Source organism: Suricata suricatta, chromosome 4 (assembly GCF_006229205.1).
Source record: "Suricata suricatta isolate VVHF042 chromosome 4, meerkat_22Aug2017_6uvM2_HiC, whole genome shotgun sequence".
Lineage (NCBI taxonomy): Eukaryota > Metazoa > Chordata > Mammalia > Carnivora > Herpestidae > Suricata > Suricata suricatta.
Genome location: NC_043703.1, coordinates 22,996,346 through 23,003,862, shown reverse-complemented (window position 1 = coordinate 23,003,862; position 7,517 = coordinate 22,996,346).

Genomic DNA, 7,517 nt, shown 5'->3' with positions numbered 1-7,517 from the left:
CCTCTACTACAAAGCTGTCATCATTAAGTTATGTGATATTTGAACAACACAGAGTTATGTAACTGCAACCAGTCAAAATTCCCTCATACCCACTTGTAAACAACTGCTGTCCTCACTTGATCTGGAAACACATGGTCTAACTTTTGTCAGTACAACTTCCACCTAATCAACAATGGTCATTAAAATAGGCTCAGACAGAGTGTATACTTTTGGGTCTGTCTTCATTCCCTTAATATTATGAATGTGAGATTAATCTATGCTGATGCCTGTGTAAGTAGTTTGCTGCCTTTTAAATGCAGAGTAGTATTTCATTGTATGAAATACATTGAAATTGGCTAACAGATCACTAGGGAAGGACAGTTGGGGCCGTTTTCAGTTTCCAGCAGGTTTGGATAAAGTTGTTTTACATATTCACAAGGGATATTGGAATGAATACAATATTCGTATCTTTGTGTAAATACCAAAAGTGGTGACGATTTCTGAGTCTTATGGTAAGTGCACATTAACTTTATAAGGAACAGTGGAACCATGTTCCAGACTGACTGTAATGTTGCCTCCGCAACAGAAATCTATGAGGGCTCCACTTTCTCTACTCCTCATCGACACCTAATAATGGCAAGAGTGGGATCTTAGTCATTCTAGGAAGTGTTTAGTGGTATTTCACTGTGGTTTTAAATTGATTTCACTAGGAACTAATGATGGTAAGCATCTTCCCATGGTCTAATTTGCCTTTGTTTTCATAATGAAGTTTAAATCTTTTTAAAATCATCTGCAGATATTTTGAGGTGCTTATATATTTAGTGAGTTTTGAGAGTTCTTTATACATTCTGGATGTAAGTCTTCTATTATCTATTTTGAAAGTATTTTATAACTACCTTTTGTTTACTGTTTTATCCTTTATACAGCGTCTTTTGGCAAGCAGTTTTCAATTTGATAAGATCCTGCTTATCATATTTTTCTTTTATAATTGTATTCTTGGAAAACTTTGCATATCCTAAAGAAATTATTTTCCTATTTTTAAAACACATTTTTGTAAAAATTATAGTTAGTTACATATAGTTAATTGTTTTTATGTATGGTAGAACAATTATATTGAGCTCCAACTTTTTTCCACTTGAACGTTCAGTTGTTCAGCCCATGCTATCTCAGAAGACATAAAGGTCTCAAATCAGTGATCCGTATGGCAGATTTTACATAACTGATAAATTAACATCAGAGAGATAATTTTCTTAATCTATGTGTAGAATTTGCAGCGTTCATGCTCACGAGTATATAGGCTGTGGTTTTCTGAGCACGTGTCGTTGTCCCTGTGTGTGCGTGTCTTTGAAGGTGGTGTCAATGATTAATAAACATATGTTGAACCCACTCTTATTAAGCTTTCTTGATAATACTGGAATTTGGGTGAATTTTTCTTTTAGATGAAACAGTTGCTTACAACTATAGTTTTAAATGATTTTAGATTTGCTCTTTCCAATGATAAAAGAATGGAAGTATGACATGTACACTATAGAAATTAACTATCAAATCACGTTTAAAATGTTGACTAAACATATTTCCAAATCCTTAAGTATGACTTCATGCTCTTCATGTATGCTCTCATTTATCCTTTTTTAACGTCATTGTTTTTCACAAGTATATGTATATTTTAAAGTTTATCTATTTTGAGAGAGGGGGAGAGCGTGTGAATGGGGAAGGGGCAGAGAGAGGAGAGAGAAAATCCCAAACAGGCTCTGCACCATCAGTACAGAACTTAATGGGACTCTTGAACCCACTAACTGCAAGATCATAACCAAGCAGAAATCAACAGTCAGAGGCGGAATCAACTGAGCCAACCAGGAGCCCCTTGGCAAGTATATTTGTCATTCTTTACAAGTAACAAGGATTATGGATATAGTAAAGTTATTGATACATTTCATTTTAGTTTTGGTGAGAAACAGTCATAAGAATGCATTTCTTTTTTTAAAAAATTTTAAATATTTATTTTTAAGAGACAGATAGAGTGCAAGTGGGAGTGGGGCAGAGAGAGGGGGAGACAGAGAATATGAAGTAAGTCCCAGACTCTGAGCTGTCAGCACAGAGCTCAACATGGGGCTCAAACAAGCTGTGAGATCATGACTCGAGCCAAAGTTGGAGGGCCAGCCAACTGAGCCACCCAGGGACCCCTAAGAATACATTTCTAAAGCAAGTATGCAGTAAATCCAAAGTAGAGTTCTAGTCTATAAATGGTTTATTTATTTACTGCTTACCTTTTCTCCATAAGCCCATTAAAAATGAGAATTGTAAGTAAAGTAAAACTGAGAACTTGTGGATACAAACTCTTAAAAGTAAGAGAAAAGTTGGCAAGCTTGAATACATAGATTTTTGAAGCAGGTTCATTTCTCAGTAGAATGTGAGATAAAAAGAAAAACAAATATTTTTGTAGAAATATGTTCCTATGTGCCTTCCTAAATACCTATCCTACTAAAAAGTTATAAGTGTTCTATTTTTGTATCAAATTGAAAGGAAAGTTTCAGTGCTCTTGTCTGTAAGGGTGGTAATATCAAGTTGTTAAAATTTTTACTTCTGTTTTTAACATGAGAACAAATATAAAATATTAAGAAATAAAAATGTTCCAGTGTTCCATAGCATGATAAAAATAGATTCTGACTTAAAACTAGTCCATAGTGCTGCCAACATGAATAGCATAGCTCTCATTTATGTGACATATGGTGACCTAACTACCTCTTTAATTTCTTTTCTAATTTACTGGTAATGAAGAATATTATAGTAAATAGTAATTTTATTAGTTATCTTATATTCAGCAATCTACACCTGTGCCAGTCATTATAAACATGTGATTAATGTGATAGAAGTAGCTCATTTCATCACAGAATGGCATTTTCACTTGCTTTGACACTCCACTGTGGCAGTCATCTCCAAACGTAAGGTCACAGCTGCTCTGTGACATTTTTACACAATGGAAAATCAACCTGTTCCATAGAGAAATAAAAAAGAAATTTAACAACCTGACATTTGAAAGCATAAAAAAAGCATTTCAAATACAGGTAATTTTACATGGATCTTATGTGAAAACAACATCAATGTTAAAGAAGTAAAGAAGAATATTAGGCCAATTATAATACATGGAACTAACAAGGCAATCATTGTGAGTCATTTTTTCAGTGAAAAAGACTGACAAGCTTTTCAAACCCTTTCTGCAACTTGTACCCATATGAACCTTTTCAGTCTTATTGCATATGGAAAATTGCTGTTTGTTTATAGTTTAATAGTGATATTATAACTTTTTGTGTATATTTATTTTTATGTAGAACTGCCATACATATGTACATCTCTATCTTAAAACTACACATTTTAATTGCAATTAAATGTAATGAATATCATTATGTTATTGGAAATGCTTCTGCTCTCTCTTTTCAGCCCATGAGTTTATTTATTCTACCACCACTGTCATACCCTTAAAATAATTTGCGCTGTTCATTTCAAATTCTATCCTGTCTATGATATACTTGCTAAATTTGTTTATTATTGTTAACATTTTGAGAATTGCCTTAATAAAGACTAAGCTGTAAATCTGTGTAATTGGACTTCTCATATTGAATATTGATATTATTTCATCCTTTGTGAAAATACCTCTACTTCAGAAACTGTTCTCATTATAAGGTATTTGGGCTATTACTTTTCATATAACTTGAACATCCATTGAATTAACAAATATAGCTGCCAGTAAAAGAATATTAATGACCACAATTAATCAATATTTTGAATTTTGATTTTTAAAATTTTAAGTTTTATGCATATTTGACTCTGAGTTCTATAAGACAATTAAAAACAGTGATTCTTTTTACCATTTTGGATATTGTCTTAGTATTCGAACATGCCCCAAATTCTATATATATAATTCTTCTTCCATTATTTAATCTGTTTCAATGTGTTTTAAAGCTTTTTTCTATGCCAGTGACTTGCATGTGTAGCCCTTCCTCCAATCACAATAGCCTGATATATATTTATATCTGTTATTGGATTTGTAATGTGGATCTCATGTTTAAAACTAAACCTATCAAAACTGAAGCATATTTTTTTAATTCCACAAAACCCATGTCTTACCATCAAGTATTTCCTTTCTGTGCATCACATCAATAGTTTGCTCACACAGTGATAGAGGATTTTTTTTGATTCCTCTTATTATCTTCCATGTTCCCACAATCAAGCAACGCAAATTGTTCCTTTATAAGATCTTGTCTAAGTCCATATTTTCTATTACCCCTAGTCTAAACTGTTTGCTCAGACTACTGTAAGTATCTTTATTAGTTCGTCTAATTAGTTGGCCTTTGTTTCGATCTGTCTTATACCTCCACTTTTAGATAGCAGCGTGAGAGCCATTTATGGAGCATATAATTTCTCTCTGCTAAACAGGCTAATAGTAGCCAATTTAAGTCAGATTAAAATCCAGACTTCTCACCACATGGCTTACCAGGTGCTACATGACCTGGCCCAAATCTACCATTCTAATTTCATCTCCCACAGCTGTCTGTATCCATTACTGGGATTCAGAATTCCCTAGCTTTCTTTCCCTTGAACACATCAAGTTCATTTCAGTTTTAGAGTCATTGATATCCACTTAGAACTATAGTACCTCATTTCTTCAATTAACTATTATCTTTTTGTTGTACAAGTTTAAATTCAAATATCTTTTCATCAGAGAACATGTCTTTGTCATTTCAGCTAAACTTCACATAATTTCTGTCATGTTACCAAGTGCACTTCCTTTATAATACTGAACATTATATTTAAAAATATATACATTATTTTTGGCATGTCTTTCCAGCAAGGTACTATTTCCTTTGAGAGCAGAGATTCAAATTATTCAATACACTGTGTTCTTAGAAACTAGTATAAATCCTCCACTATTCAATAAAAATTTGTCAACTTAACTGATATGGACTAAATGCTTATGTCCCCAGATATTCATATGTTGAAACTGTAGTACTCACTGTGATTGTATTAGGAGATAGAGCCTTTCAGAGGTAATCAGATCATGAAGGTAGAGAATTCAGGATAGGATTAGTGCCCTTTTAAGGTGACTCTGGGGACAGCTTTCACCATTTCTGCCACATGAAGAAACTAGGAATAGAGTCCTCACCAATCAAATCATGTTCACACACTGCTTTTGGATTTCTAGCCTTAAGAACTGTGAAAAATAAATATTTGTTTTTTAAAGTACTCAATCTATGATATTTGGTATCACTGCCCAAGAACACTAAGACTTCAAACTACTTTGTAATTAGAGACAAGAATATTTTGAAAAGACATTTTAAGATACTTATATAACTATTGTATCATTTAATCTTTATTAATAAGTATACACATTTTTTCTGATATATTTTTATGTTTACTTGTTTATTTATTTTACTCCCATGGACCTGATTTTTTTGAACATATCTAATAGTTATGTTAACTATCTTCTGTGAACTATAGGATACAAGGATTAAATAATGACTTCCATGTATCCATCCAGTCATTTGTTCAACATTATTTATGAAATTCCCACCACATGGTAGGCAGTATCCAAGGTGTCCAAGTCATTGCCTTTATAAATCTACTGTTCTAATTAGGGGATATCTCAAGAAATACAAAATAAGCATATTATTATGGCAGTGAAGTACAGTGCTTTGGGGAAAATTAAACAAGATAAGTAAGATATGATGTGTTCTAAGAAAATATTTACATAGTGAACTTGGGAATGTATTGACATGAAATTTGAGCACTGACATCAAGGAACTGAGACCAAGATCCATAAGATATCTTCAGAGGAAGCATTCATGATGCAGAGAAAAACTAAGGACCTGGAGATAAAAGGTAGTTGTTGTATTTTGGGAAAAGCAAAGATTCAAGTATTGCTATAGCTGAGTAAGTAAACGCAAGGGCTAGTGCCAGTGAGAGTGATCTAAATCATGTAGAGTTTTATGGCCAAAGAAATGACGTGTGTGTGTGTGTGTGTGTGTGTGTGTGTGTGTGTGTGTGTGTGATGGGCAGCCATTTGGAAGGATTTGTGCAGAAGATTGATATGATTTTATATATTCTTTGAAATGTCCACTTTCACTGCTGTTTATACAGTATACAAGCAGGAAAACCAGAAAACTGCTATCATTATCTAGGTGGATCATAATGGATGACTTGGGAAAGAATAGGTGGCAATAGTGAAAGTGGTCACTTCTGAGATATATTTGTTTATTTTTCAAAGGTCCTTGGGAGATATTGGATTTCTAATGTCAGTTGACATGTTTATTGGATATCCAATAGGAAAATCAAGTACTGAGGTTCATATATAAACTTGAAATTCAGAGATCTGGGCAATGGATTTATGAATACAAACTGATAAAAACCAGCTGAGATACTGAAGAATTGCATATGTAGACTAGAAAACATTCGAGTCCTAGGGCATGTTTAATTTAAAAGTAGTCAATTGCTGAGGAAACATCAGATGAAACTGGTGTGTCCTAGTAAGTATAGGAAGAAAAGTAGCAGAAAATGTTAGTGTCAACACCCGAGGTAAAGAGGTGTTGCATAACTGAGATCTTGGAAAGAAAACTTCTGCTTCTGGCTGTAGCAGGGTAAGTGGGATTGAAATTTACCTTCCTGCTGAAAACAAGCAAAAACCTGGACACAATGAATGAAACACGTATTTTTAAACATTGCACTGGTTCAGAACTTTGATTCTTGAGGGAAGGAAAATCATCAGGTGACACCAGGACCAACATGTAATCACCTCACCCTTTCCCTGATGTTCTGCCTGAAAGCACTTTACGACAACAATGCAGGGAGAAGAATCATAAGCATAGGAGTAATCTTGCCAAGCTGAGGAGGTTGAAGACTGCTAAAGTAGTTATAATTTGACTAGAGTCACAGAGATTAGAGTGTTGTACAAAGAGATAGCTCAGTAGTCTTTGTGCAGTATCTTAACTGCAGGCTATGCTGGACATGTACTGCAGAAGACTCCAAGGTCAAATTCCACTTACAGCAATCACAGATTCCGTCCCATCTAAAGCATATAAAATCTGGACAAACATTTAAACAAAAGCCTATCAGATGTTGGACATCAGATTATGAATATTAGTGATCTCCAAAATATAAAGCATACAACAATCAAAACTTACAGTTACCCAAGTTTACTGTCTGGAAAATGTTCCCAGGTTGAAGCAAAAGGAGGAGGAACTTCATCCTCACTGTTTGGTCTCCTTTAATTGAAGATACAGACTGGAAGTCTGCAGTATGCACCTGTAATTTGCAACCAGTTTGATAGAACACTGGAGAGCTGCAGAGTCAGAACTCCAAATACCTGCAGAGAGTTCCTTGAGTATTCTGAGGGGCATATGCATTTAAGAAAACTTCTCAATGAAGGCAATGAACTAGTCAAAGGATTAGAGGAAACAATGCCCAGAGCCTATACAGAACCAAGAAGAATGCCTATTTATAACAGCCAAGGTGGGAAGCTTTATGATAATGGGCATCAGTTAGAA